The sequence below is a fragment of the Perca fluviatilis genome, chromosome 3 (assembly GCF_010015445.1).
Source record: "Perca fluviatilis chromosome 3, GENO_Pfluv_1.0, whole genome shotgun sequence".
Lineage (NCBI taxonomy): Eukaryota > Metazoa > Chordata > Actinopteri > Perciformes > Percidae > Perca > Perca fluviatilis.
In genome coordinates, this window is record NC_053114.1 from 18,003,527 (window position 1) to 18,015,752 (window position 12,226).

Genomic DNA, 12,226 nt, shown 5'->3' on the forward strand with positions numbered 1-12,226 from the left:
GCACTATGATATTGAGCGCAACCCCCCCCTTCCCGAAAGCGCCCTCTCTGTTTGATTAGTTCCAACCATTATCCTCCATTTTCAAATCAATATCTTTACCCAGGCCTGCCTGTTGGGTGGCAGAGACACACAGAAAGTTGCTTGCTCAGAGGTGCTGTGAATTGGTCATCATTTACAGTACAGGCCAAAAGTTTGGACACACCTTCTCATTCAATGCGTTTCCTTTTTATTTTCATGACTATTTACATTGTAGATTCTCACTGAAGGCTTCAGAACTATGAATGAACACATATGGAATTATGTACTTAACAAAAAAGTGTGAAATAACTGAAAACATGTCTTATATTTTAGATTCTTCAAAGTAGCCACCCTTTGCTTTTTATTAATAAGGGAAAAAATTCCACTAATTAACCCTGACAAAGCACACCTGTGAAGTGAAAACCATTTCAGGTGACTACCTCATGAAGCTCATTGAGAGAACAACAAGGGTTTGCAGAGTTATCAAAAAAAAGCAAAGGGTGGCTACTTTGAAGAATCTAAAATATAAGACATGTTTTCAGTTATTTCACACTTTTTTGTTGAGTACATAATTCCATATGTGTTCATTCATAGTTTTGATGCCTTCAGTGAGAATCTACAATGTAATTAGTCATGAAAATAAAGAAACACATTGAATGAGAAGGTGTGTCCAAACTTTTGGCCTGTACTGTATGTTTTTGACTGATTGCTGCATTGTGTAGTGTATGTTTTGAAAATCAAAATTCAATGAAATGTAGACCTTTTTACATCAGCCAATGTCCCAGATTTGACGGGTTTGAGTCAGCATATTTGACCAGATATCTCAATAAACCAGCTTCTCGGAACAGATCCAAGGCCTGTTGATAATAACGCTGATTACGATCCGCTGACAAACGCACAAAATCATTACTTTAATCTAGGTCATACTCCTAAATTATATGTGAATCTAGCAGAAATTCATCTGGTAAGTGGTCTTTTAAGCAGGTCAGTATGTCTTGTGCAAGCATTTTGTCTCCCCATGTTTTATTTTGTCATATTGTTTCATATATTGCATAATTGATAGTTCATGAGTTAAATCTGCAGATGCAATATGAACACCTGTGCAGTGTAATGCATTAGTTTGGATTTTGTAATACAGTTTGCATTCTATTAAATAGACTGCAGAAGCTCAGGATATTGTGTCCGACTTTCTCGGCTTTTGAAAGATGCTGAACAATTGAATGTTTTCTTATTTATTAATCTGCCACACAAAGCTCACCGGGTGACGTGCTTATCAGCTGTTTAACAGGTCACAGATGCCAGCTGGCTAAGCCCCTTAGCTTGTGACCAGAAGCACCCTTGACGTGATGGGACTCCTGATACTGACATAGAAAAGCTTACTACACCTACACCTGGCTGTCTAAGCTCACTACCGCTCTCCTGCCAGTGTAAGTCTGTGTGTGTGTGTGTGTGGACATGATGACAAGCAGGCGAGTTTGCTATAGTGTTATCCATCTGTACTGTATCTGCATGGCTGCCTGCTTAGTATTCACAGGTATTTTGTGCTAAGCTGCATGTAGCTACAGAAGAAAAAAACAAGGGCAAGTTGGAAAAGAGCTGTGAATAATACATGTGCTGTTGAATTACATCTTGACACAGTTAAGAAAATTTACTTCTGAAACAAACTACAAAGGTCTGTGTGTATGCATGTGCCGGCATGTGTAGTGCGTGCGTGTGTGCGTGTGTGTGTGTGTGTGTATGCATGTGCAGGTGCGCCTGTGAAATGGTAGCTGGTTGCAGGTAATGGTGTGTGACAGCGGAGCACCTGACAACATGGCAGGGACTGGGAGGGCTACCAGCAGCAGAGCAGAGTAAACAGTAAGAGACCTGTGCGCCGTCCTGCCGCAGAGCCTGCAAGCATACAACCATTTAATTTACTTACTGCACTAATGCAATTATTGCCAAAGTAATTTACAATGTCTAAGAGGGTGCTGTGTGTGTGTGTGTGTGTGTGTCTTTAATTAGTCATGCTGGACCCACTGCCTCTTGAGAGAGATGTTGGTTGTCTATGGATCTGTGTGTGAGTTTGGGCCAGTAAAGCAGTGTGTCTCTGTGTGTTTGCATGTGTGAGTGCTTGTGCGTTCTGCAGTCTGTTGAAATGTACATCTATGCCTGTGTGTGTGTGTGTGTGTGTGTGTGTGTGTGTGTGTACACACAACACCATCTGCCTGTGACTGTGGAGCTAAAATCCCTGATAGCCTCTCGTCCCCATTTCAGAAACAGCTGATCAGTCATCCAACTAGCTGGCTGGCAGCAACATCAAAGACAGCGTTGTCTCTGGAGAGACTTGTGTTACACACTCAGACAACATCACCTACAATAACACATTCATTTGTGCAATAGCATCACAGTGGTTGGAGCAGAATGGCAGTACCTACAACAAAACGGCACTCAGGTGTTTGAAGGAAGCTGCGGTCAAATTTAGGATTGGAATATACCCACAACCTCTTGACAAATAAAACTGTTGAAATAATATGTATAGTGATTTGACACAAAAATATTTTTTTATTTAATGCATTTGTAGATTTTACTGCCAAAACTAAAATTTATGATGAATGTTCGGATGGTGAATGAATGAACAACACACAGCACGTCTGACCATCTCAGTGGCACCTTTCCCTTTTCTTTTTTTGACTTTCGATTATTAGACTCACACACTGTCTGTTAACGTTACCGATAGACTTCCAAACGTGACGAAGAAAAAAAGAGGTGTTCAATGGCTTTACGTTATAGGCCGACCAGGGCTATGCCATTTGGGGAGTGGCCGCTCACTGATCCCCCTATATTTCTGAAAATCCTAGACATGGTTGTAACCGTTAGTGCTTTCTGATTAACCTGTTTGTATTGAAATAAGAGGCTGCTGCGGCCTGCCGTACAGGTTGAGCAGAGGCTGCACAGCTTGACCAGCGTCCGGGCAGTGGATGGTGTCAGCTAAGAACTTGCAATGTAGAATTGTTATCAGACCGGCCCTCGCGGCCTCGAAACACTAACGGCCCAACGGGAAAAGTCCTGACTCTCCCGATTGCCACTCCGCCACTGATGTGAACTGTTGCAGTTGGGCCACTGAGCAACATGATAAATTGTCCAACTTTCATTAAGAATTGACTAGTTATGTTGTAGCTACAGCATTTCATAGTTAAAAGTTTTAGTAAAATCCCCACTGGGCCAATATAATTTACTTTCAGGCACTGTACCAAAATAGCAGAGCCCTTCAAGATTTTGGAACAATGTTGTGTGTGATATCACATGAGTTAAAATGCTGGATTCTCGCAATATCACAAGATCATGCGACAATCGCGAGATCACATATCACATTAAAATTTGTCTTGTTGGGCTTCAAGTGTTATGGTTTGTGTCTGGACACCAGCGAACCAAACCAAGGCATTTGGTGAGGAGCTACTGGCAGCGACGGTTCTGCTTAAAGTGATGGTTCGGAGTAATTTCACCCTAGGGTCCTTTGCACCATGATCTCGAGCCAAACACCCCCCCAGAAGCTTTTTTCACTTGGGTCTAACATTGGGAGCGTTAGCGTAGCGTAGCGTTATCAGCTGAATAGCTTAGCGCAGAGGCTAATGGATCCGAAGTGTCTCTTTACATTACCCCACTAATAATGCCCGAAATGATACCAAACGTCTAAAGTAGTACAAATAGGTTATGCACTCATAAAACGATGGATTGTAAAATTTGTAAGTACACCAGAAGTTTATGTAAATAACACTTGCCTGCTGGCTTCTGCTCTCTGCTGCTGCTGCTGCTGCTGTTACTACCGGGCAGTAAGAGTGCTTAGGGACATCTACAAATTACAACACCGAAAAGAGATGCAACAAAAATATTTATTAATTTAATGATTAAATAAGGTAATGTCTCCAAACTTACCTCAATTATTACTTGTCTCCTGCTAGTTATACTACAGCACTTACTTTAAAAAATAAGTTAAATTAAAAAATATTTTTGTTGCATCTCTTTTCGGTGTTGTAATTTGTAGATGTCCCTAAGCACTCGTCTTAACAGCAACAACAACAGCAGCAGAGGGCAGTAGCCAGCAGGCAAGTATTATTTACATAACCTTCTGGTGTACTGCCAAACTTTACAATCCATCGTTTTATGAGTGCATAACCTATATGTACTAGTGTAGACCGTTGGTATCATTTCGGGCAGGGGATATTAACAGAAAGATGCCAGGATCCATCCTTACGCATTAAGCTCTAACGGCTACGTACTCTACGCTAACTCTCCCAATGTTAGACCCAGGTGAAAAAAGCTTCTGGGGGGGTGTTTGGCTCGAGGTCATGGTGCAAAGGACCCTAGGGTGAAATTACTCCGAACCATCACTTTAACAAACCATCTGGCGCGTCAGGTTAGTAAAAGGGTTCACCCAGATTAAAAAAATAAAAAGCTCCGTAAACTGTCCACACTGTTGATTATTTAGAGTAATCGATACATAATACATACATAATAGAAACTTTGCTGTTCAATATTTACAAATTAAATTTTTCATCATGAAATGCAGAAGCACACTCCCATTCACTTAATTGTACAGGGTGGGGCACAATCTCAGAGTCAGACTAAAATATGTATTTATGTAGGTGAACCAATTATTATATGGAATATTTAAAATACAAATCAAGCTAACAAAATATTGAATTTCTGTAGCATATTGTCAGTAAAACGTAGGAAGCACTTACAGTACAATAATTTGTAAGCATAGCTGCATGTCTGTTAACACGTATAACATCTTGGAGCAAGGCTAACTCAATATACAGAACATCTTTCATATCTATAAGGAGCATATGGTCCTGTTCTTGCATATTGTCCTGAGTATTAGCCACCAGGGCTAACGCCTTGACTCTGTCTTGCCTCACATGAACTCTAGGCCATCCCTATTCGGCCACTAGTGGGCTATTAGACATCCAAATTAGGAAGGCTAGGTGTGTCGCTGGTAGATGTCAGTCCTAACCAAGCATGGCTCAGCCCTGGCCCTGCTCCAGTTAGAGACATATTATTAGACCCTACCTTACCCCAGCACCTAGTCTGCTTTAGCACGAGTGACTTACCTCACACAGGCCATGCTAATTAAATCTCCCAGACACCCAGGCTCTTAATAAACCCTGACATGACAGCTTGGCCTTTGCATGTCAGAGTGACCTCATAACCCGGAAGCGTGTGTGTGTGTGTGTGTGTGTGTGTGTGTGTGTGTGTGTGTGTGTGTGTGTGTGTGTGTGTGTGTGTGTGTGTGTGTGTGTGTGTGTGTGTGTGTGTGTGTGAGAGAGAGAGAGAGAGAGAGAGAGAGGGACACTCAGGCTGGGGGTCCTGCCATTGGGGGGATAGGGCAGACACCTGTCTCCAGCCCATAGAGAGGTCAATTTTTAGGGGTATGGGAACAACTGTGACTCAGCGGCTCTGCTGCAGAATGCAGCTACATTAGCAATACAAATTATACCATAGGGGAAGGAGCATCTGATTATCGTTTTTTGTCGTATTTGCCACAGCTTTACTTTGTATGGAAAAGTGAGTGTGGACATTGATTCTTTTTTTTAAAGATTCTTTTTTGGGGCTTTTCCCTTTTATTAGTAGTATGACAGTGGATAGACATGAAAGGGGGAATGAGATGGGGGATGACATGCAGCAAAGGGCAGCAGGTCGGATTCGAACCCATACCGCTGCAGGACTCAACCAACATGGGGCGAACGCTCTTACTGGGTGAGCTCGAGGCCACCCCGGACATTGATTCTTAATAAATAAATGTGGTGTTTCGACTTGAACAATTGCCCTGAAGATTGATTTTGATCAATTTTCATCTACAGTTTTTGAATGCATCAGTGCCTCAGTTGAAGAACAGCAGTTGTATTTCCTCATGTGGAAGTAGTATACACTTCCAAATTGTTTTTAACTGCTCAGCCATTGAGATGGAGCCTGCCTGCAGTCATTTGTGCTATCTAGCATCCACTTGACAAAATTCCCTTGTTTTCCATAATATTGACCTCCCTTGAATGCTTTTGGATGGATGGATGGATGGGTGGGTGGATGGATGGATGGATGGATGGATGGATGGATGGATAGACAGAAAACACTGAGTTAAGTGGTGACAGACTTTCAGGCAGAAATATAAACAGGCAGTGTGTGGTGACATCTGTTAAAAAGAGAAACCCTCTAAACAGCTTTTGTGGATTAACCAGTAAATGAATAAACCCTGTTAGCATATGGATAAACAAGTTAATCTTATGCATCAGCATGTGTGTCTGTATCAGTGCTCTATCCTGGTGCTAAAACATGGCACTACCTCGCCCCAGGCTCTTGGTCAGGTAATAGAAAAGACAACAGGAGAGGTATCTGTTTGTCTCATTTCATAACATGAATACTGCATTAAATGCACTTGACCAAATGTCACCTGCCTCACTTAGTAAATTTCCTGAATTTCATACTACACCTACGCCATTGCCTTTATGATTGAAGTGGGTGGTACCTTTTAATATTTTGCACAATCGAGAGTATCCAGATCTATTTCACAACAAATGGTAATAATAGGGATTGGGTATTATCTCGACATTATCTCAGCAGCAGCGGAGAGCAATCTCAGCCTACTGACCTGGATTAGAGGGAATATGATTGCATATTCACTGCCGAAACAAAAGACAACTTTAAGTGTCAAGGACAATAAGCAGTGAATCAAGAATGCATTCTTGATTAGCAAATTAGCTTCATTACAGAACCATCTTTATGCTCTGTTTGATCTATTCTGCCTGTGTATTTATAAGTCTACAGAAATTTTATAACAAGTGATAATTAGTTGAATCATATTAGTGCATGCAATAATGGCGCTGTGGAAAAAACCCAGGTAAACTGGGTCATGTGCAGGAAAAGCTGTGTTGACCTATATTCAGAAACACTCTAATAAAGCAACTCTTCCCAAACACTAGAATTTTGAAATATTTATTATGGCACCGGAATGGGCCTGTTTCTTCGTCTTATTCTCAGTGCAGTATGGTTTAGTTTTGTCATTTTAGTTTTGAAATTTACTGTGCTCCAGACAGCCAAGATGGATTGCTTTGAATGGCCGTCTGCCTGCAGTGCCCATTTTAATTCAGCCTGGCTGCCACACCCACAGCGGCTGCCTGGGGCCAGTGAGAGAGCAGCAGGACAGAGTGGAGCAGTGGTGAACTATGGCTGCATGGGGCCAGACTGAGAATATAGGTCATCGAGTCCTGCAGATGAAAGTTGCATAGCACTGGCTGCTGGGGTGGAAGCAGGGTGGAGATGGAGTAAATATAGAGATGCTTCCAACTCCTCAGCATGGACGGTTTAAATGACCACAGGGAGGGATAGAAAAGGGCATGGGCAGGTTATATGCAGAAGGGAGTATGAGAGTGGGAGTGGCATGCAAGCCGGGAGAATTTAGGAGATTTAGTGTATGGAGAGGCATGGGTGGGGTATGTGCTGGGGGGGGGGGGATGAGACTCAGAGGAACAGGAGAGTGTCAGTGTTTGTTGGAAGCAGTATCAAATGCTCTTTCTTACTGATGAAGGGGAAATAGAAAAAGCAGGCTCCCCTCCTCGGAGCAGCTGCGACTGGCACACAATATCGTCCTCTGTTCGCCTGTGGCTGGTGGCGATCGGGGGGCGAGTGTAAAGATCACACTCACAGTGCACATATCCTTCTGTTTTCTTCTAGAGTTGAGATTGATGTGGTCAGTTTTGGTGCTCAGAGCAGTGTGACATTGCTCACTGTAGTGTAATCTCAGTGACACAACTCAAATGTGATCTGAATCAACAATTTGATTTGTTTAATATATCCTGCTTTAAAGGGACAGTTAACTCAAATTACAAACAAATATTATTTTCTCATCATTCATATTGTTTTCTTCTAGTGGTGACACCCATCTTTAACGTCAATACAGTGGAGGTGAATGGAACTTTGTTGGGGTGCTCGTGGCAATTAAAAAAATTTCTTGCTTACTCCGGAAAATCCACCGAACACACTTTTAAGAGTTTTCTTTAGAAGTTCTTCCCGCTGAAGAAAACGTCCCTGTGAAAACTTTTGACTGTTTTGTGTGGATTTTCCAGAGTAACAAGGATACTATTCCTAGAAAGTCATGTTGCTGTAGATTTTTAAAATAGACATTTTCAAATTAATTCTTTGCGCAACAAGACAACATAAACATAAGCCGACAGGATTCTCAGAGATGGCTAATAAAGGCTAATAAAATCAAAACTATCTGCATGCTAAACACCGCTAGAGGTAAATTATGAAAAACGGTATGTTTTTCTGTAATTAAAGTGAACGAACCACCCTTAATTCTTTCAAAGCCTATTATCACAGAGCACAAATTAGACATGTCTTGTGTGCTCAGAAAATAGAAGTTCAAAGAATGACTGATGTGTTAGAGTAAGTGTAAATGCGATCCATTCCCAGGTTTTGTCGAGGCGGCAGAGAATTCTCCTGCTCGCTCTCTCGTCTGTCACTCCCTTCCAGCTGCAGCCTGTTCCAGTCGAGGTCAAACTTAGGCATGCACTCATGGTAAGTGGCTTTTTGTTAAGACAAATGTTTCAAGAGGTGCTTGTCAAAATGTCTGGTTCTAGAGGCAATGGGTAATATGTGTGCGTAACAAAAAAGAAGGCACTGCAATCACTCAACAACTGTACGTGCAGAGTTTCCTTATTAAACATAATGATGGACATTATTCAATCAAATTAGTACCCCTCCATTGCCTGCTGTCCATTAGTCCCATCAGATACAGTTTTAAACGACCTGTAAATGCAGGACTTGAATGAGGCGTGGTGAATATTCTCCCCCTGATAGTTAATCATTCTGTTATTAAGCAACACTTGGTCCTCATCACACCATCCCTCCTCCTGCATCCAAAACTAGTTTGCAAAACAAAAAGATTTCTATCTGCCGTTCGCTCAGTTCTCCACCCCTACAGCCCCAGTGAGCTAATGATGATCAATTAACTTTAGAGACAAGGAGAAATGACTGCATGCGCTATGAACTTAGCATTTCAAATGTGCTGCAATACAACTGACAATCACACAAATTGAATACCTTCTCAGAGTCTGAGAAAGGGATATACATTGACTGCTAGTGCTGTTCCATTTTGGCCAAATGACACCTAATTATGTAGCCAGGGCTACCTGAATAGAGCGAGAGTGAGAGGAGCTGAAGGCAGAAAAAAAAAAAAATAAACAATAGGGTACAGGCAGGGGAGACAGTGAAGGGTGAAGTGACTATGTGAGCGAAAAAGAAAGAGCAAGGCAGTGTGGACAGAGTCGTGACTTATTATAGCCGTGAGTGTGTTTGTGGAGGTGAGAGAGGCACAGAGGTATGAGTCCACGGTGAGGGGCTAAGAAAGGGTCTGTATAGGGACGACTAAATGTGAAGGGTCATTGCTGAGAGTGGAGCGGAGCCTGCTGACGCAGACAGACAGTCTGTCTCTCCTGCACTAAGGAGTTTAGGGACACAGAGATTCAGCTGCTGGTCTAGACGGCAGTCTGAGATAGAAGAGGCAGTCAAGGAAAAGTCCTTCCAACCCCCCACATGCAGACACTTATTCACAATGCTAATGCAGACAAAAGGCAGCCTTTTAGAACCCCTACACACCAAGCCAACCTCAAAGAACTAGTGCCACAAAAGTCAACATCAAAAGATTTGCATAGCCTCACGTCACTGCGTGTCCAACCCTGTCTCCTAAAAACTATGTGTATACAACTTTAAAATAGCCGATACGTTATGTAGGATTAACTTTTTTTTTCTTTTTTTTTTTTAAATCTACAACAAATAATCCTTTATACTAAATGTATCTGCAAACTGTTTTTGTTATGTAGTTCTAGAGGACATGCATATATATTGTTTAATTTGGAGGACTTGTGCAAATCATATCGAATACCAGCACGAACTAACAAAAAGACCCTTTAACAAAAGGTGTCACCTTTTTCTGCACATATAATCAGTCAGTGTCAGCTGAATGCTAATTAATTTGTAATGGTGACAACTTCATTTTTCAGAAGCAAGTGGACAAAAATGCCACAGGCAGTAGCCAATGCCTTATCTGCTCTACTTGCTGCCACCTCCGTGACAACAAACATATAGGTCTGGGACAGAAGCCAAGCTGCCATGGGCACTAAAATTCTGACAACTGGTGTGAATCATAGTGAAAGATTTTGTTATTGTTAAAAAAAACAAAACACTGACAAATATTTTAGCATTCAAATACAAGTTGAAGTTTGCATGCTTTGGGATTGAGTCCCATTACATGCTGCTCTTTGGATGCTTTTATATAGGCCTTAATGGTCCCCTAATACTGTATCTGAAGTCTCTTTCCTGAAATTCAGCCTTGGTGCAGAATTACAGCCACTAGAGCCAGTCCCATAATGAGCTTTCCTTAGTGTGTGCCATTTCTGTGTCTGTAGCTGTTAAAGAGGAGAGAGGGGGGAAAGGTGGAGGGTGGGGGTGTGGCCTTGACCAACTGCCACTTTGCTCATTTAAAAGCCATGATGTCTCTCTCTCTCATGGGTGGGCCAAATTCTCTGGGCGGGCAAAGCAGAGAAAGGGGAGGTAACCTTGCTCATTATGAGCTCATAAGGAGCAAGATTCCACATCGGCCCATCTGAGCTTTCATTTTCTCAAAGGCAGAGCAGGATACCCAGGGCTCGGTTTACACCTATCACCATTTCTAGCCACTGGGGGGGCCATAGGCAGGCAGGAGGAACTCATTAATTAATGTTAAAAAAAACCTCATAAAGTGAAATTTTCATGCCATGGGACCTTTAAATGAAAACAGAGCAACAAGTAAGATTGAGACTTCCCTGCCTGCCAGCTGTTTTCCATGGTGACCTGCACCTGCTACACAGTGGGAAGGTCATTGCTAATCGAATCAGTGTAATGTGGGTGCTTTTATGTGCACCCTTCAGAGAAAAGCTAAATGCATTATGGGCAGAATCCTGCTGGGTGTGTGGGTGTGTCTGCCTGCCTGTCTGTCTAGATGTCAGTGTCAGTCAGTGCGTCTTTCTGTCCGTCTTTGTGTGAGTCGGCATGATGCAAGTGTGTGAGCCAGCTAGATGCAGAGGCCCACAGCAGATGAGCCATTGCAGTGATTGGCTGGTCTCTGTCGTGTGCTGATGGGTCGCTGTCTCTTTCTGTTCAAACAGGGGTCTAATCAGACACTTTAGCAGGCTGTCTTGTTCAAACACACCATGCTCTGCACTAGGGATCTGGCAAACACAGACTTGTATTTATGTGTGTGACTGTGCGTGTGTTTGTGCATGCTGAGGGTCAGTAGAATTAGTGTTGGTGAGGAGATGGAAGTGGGATATAGAAATCTGTCTAGCTCAATGTTCCTGGTCCTCATTCTGTCACACTACCATGTCTGTGATACATTTCAGTCCCTCATCTCCTACTGATGATGAAGTGCATATATGTGTGTGTGTGTGTGTGGCTTATAATGGCATGACAATTTAACTTTATGAGGTTTTTTAACATTAATATGCGTTCTTAACATGATGGAATTTCAACACTAAACCAAGAACAGCTATGGTGGATGGCAGTCTGAGACAGACAAAGTGTATGTCTTTGTCTGTTTGATTTTAAGATAATAGAAAGTCCCTGAGTGATGAGTACATTAGAAAAAGCTATCCAGAGCTCAAAGAGCAGCCGGGACAGATGGGGCATCAACACCAAGAACTGCTGCTTACACACTGAAACTTAGACACATAAAAATATTTCATGCAGTAAATGTCCGTGGCCCTTGGCCAATATGTGCGTTAGGTTAGTCTCGACTCACTTAACCTCCCTTTAATTTTACTTGTGAAACTAATTGTCTTGGTACCTGAAGCATTTACTAATTACAGACATTTTCAGTGAAGAGAATGTTAATGCATTGGTGGAGTGTTAAGCCTTTTCTTTTTTTCTGTGTGTGTGCATGTTTTTTCACTTACGTGTAAATGTAGGAACATAATGAGAACCTTCACATAGTCATATCATGGGGACGAAAAGCAGATCCCCAAAAGGTAAACAATGTGATTCAAGGGTCATGACTTGTTTTTTGGTTAAAGTAAGGTTTACGGTCAGGTTAAGATTAAGGTTAGAGTTGGGATTATGCAGTGGTAGTGGTTAGGGTTAGCGTCAGTCTCTAGGGAATGAGTGCAGTATCCTTGTAAACAACTAAAATAAGTGTGCA

The 12,226-nt window shown here is 42.1% G+C and overlaps 1 long non-coding RNA gene across 1 annotated transcript in view; it reads left to right on the top strand.

Moving 5' to 3' along the window:
- Positions 1–1,301: 1,301 nt before the first annotated feature.
- LOC120555993 overlaps positions 1,302–12,226 on the top strand; it is a 176,374-nt gene continuing 165,449 nt past the window's right edge. The window contains exon 1 of the long non-coding RNA XR_005638782.1: positions 1,302–1,445. This is a non-coding gene — a long non-coding RNA (uncharacterized LOC120555993). The remainder of the gene's footprint in view (positions 1,446–12,226) is intronic.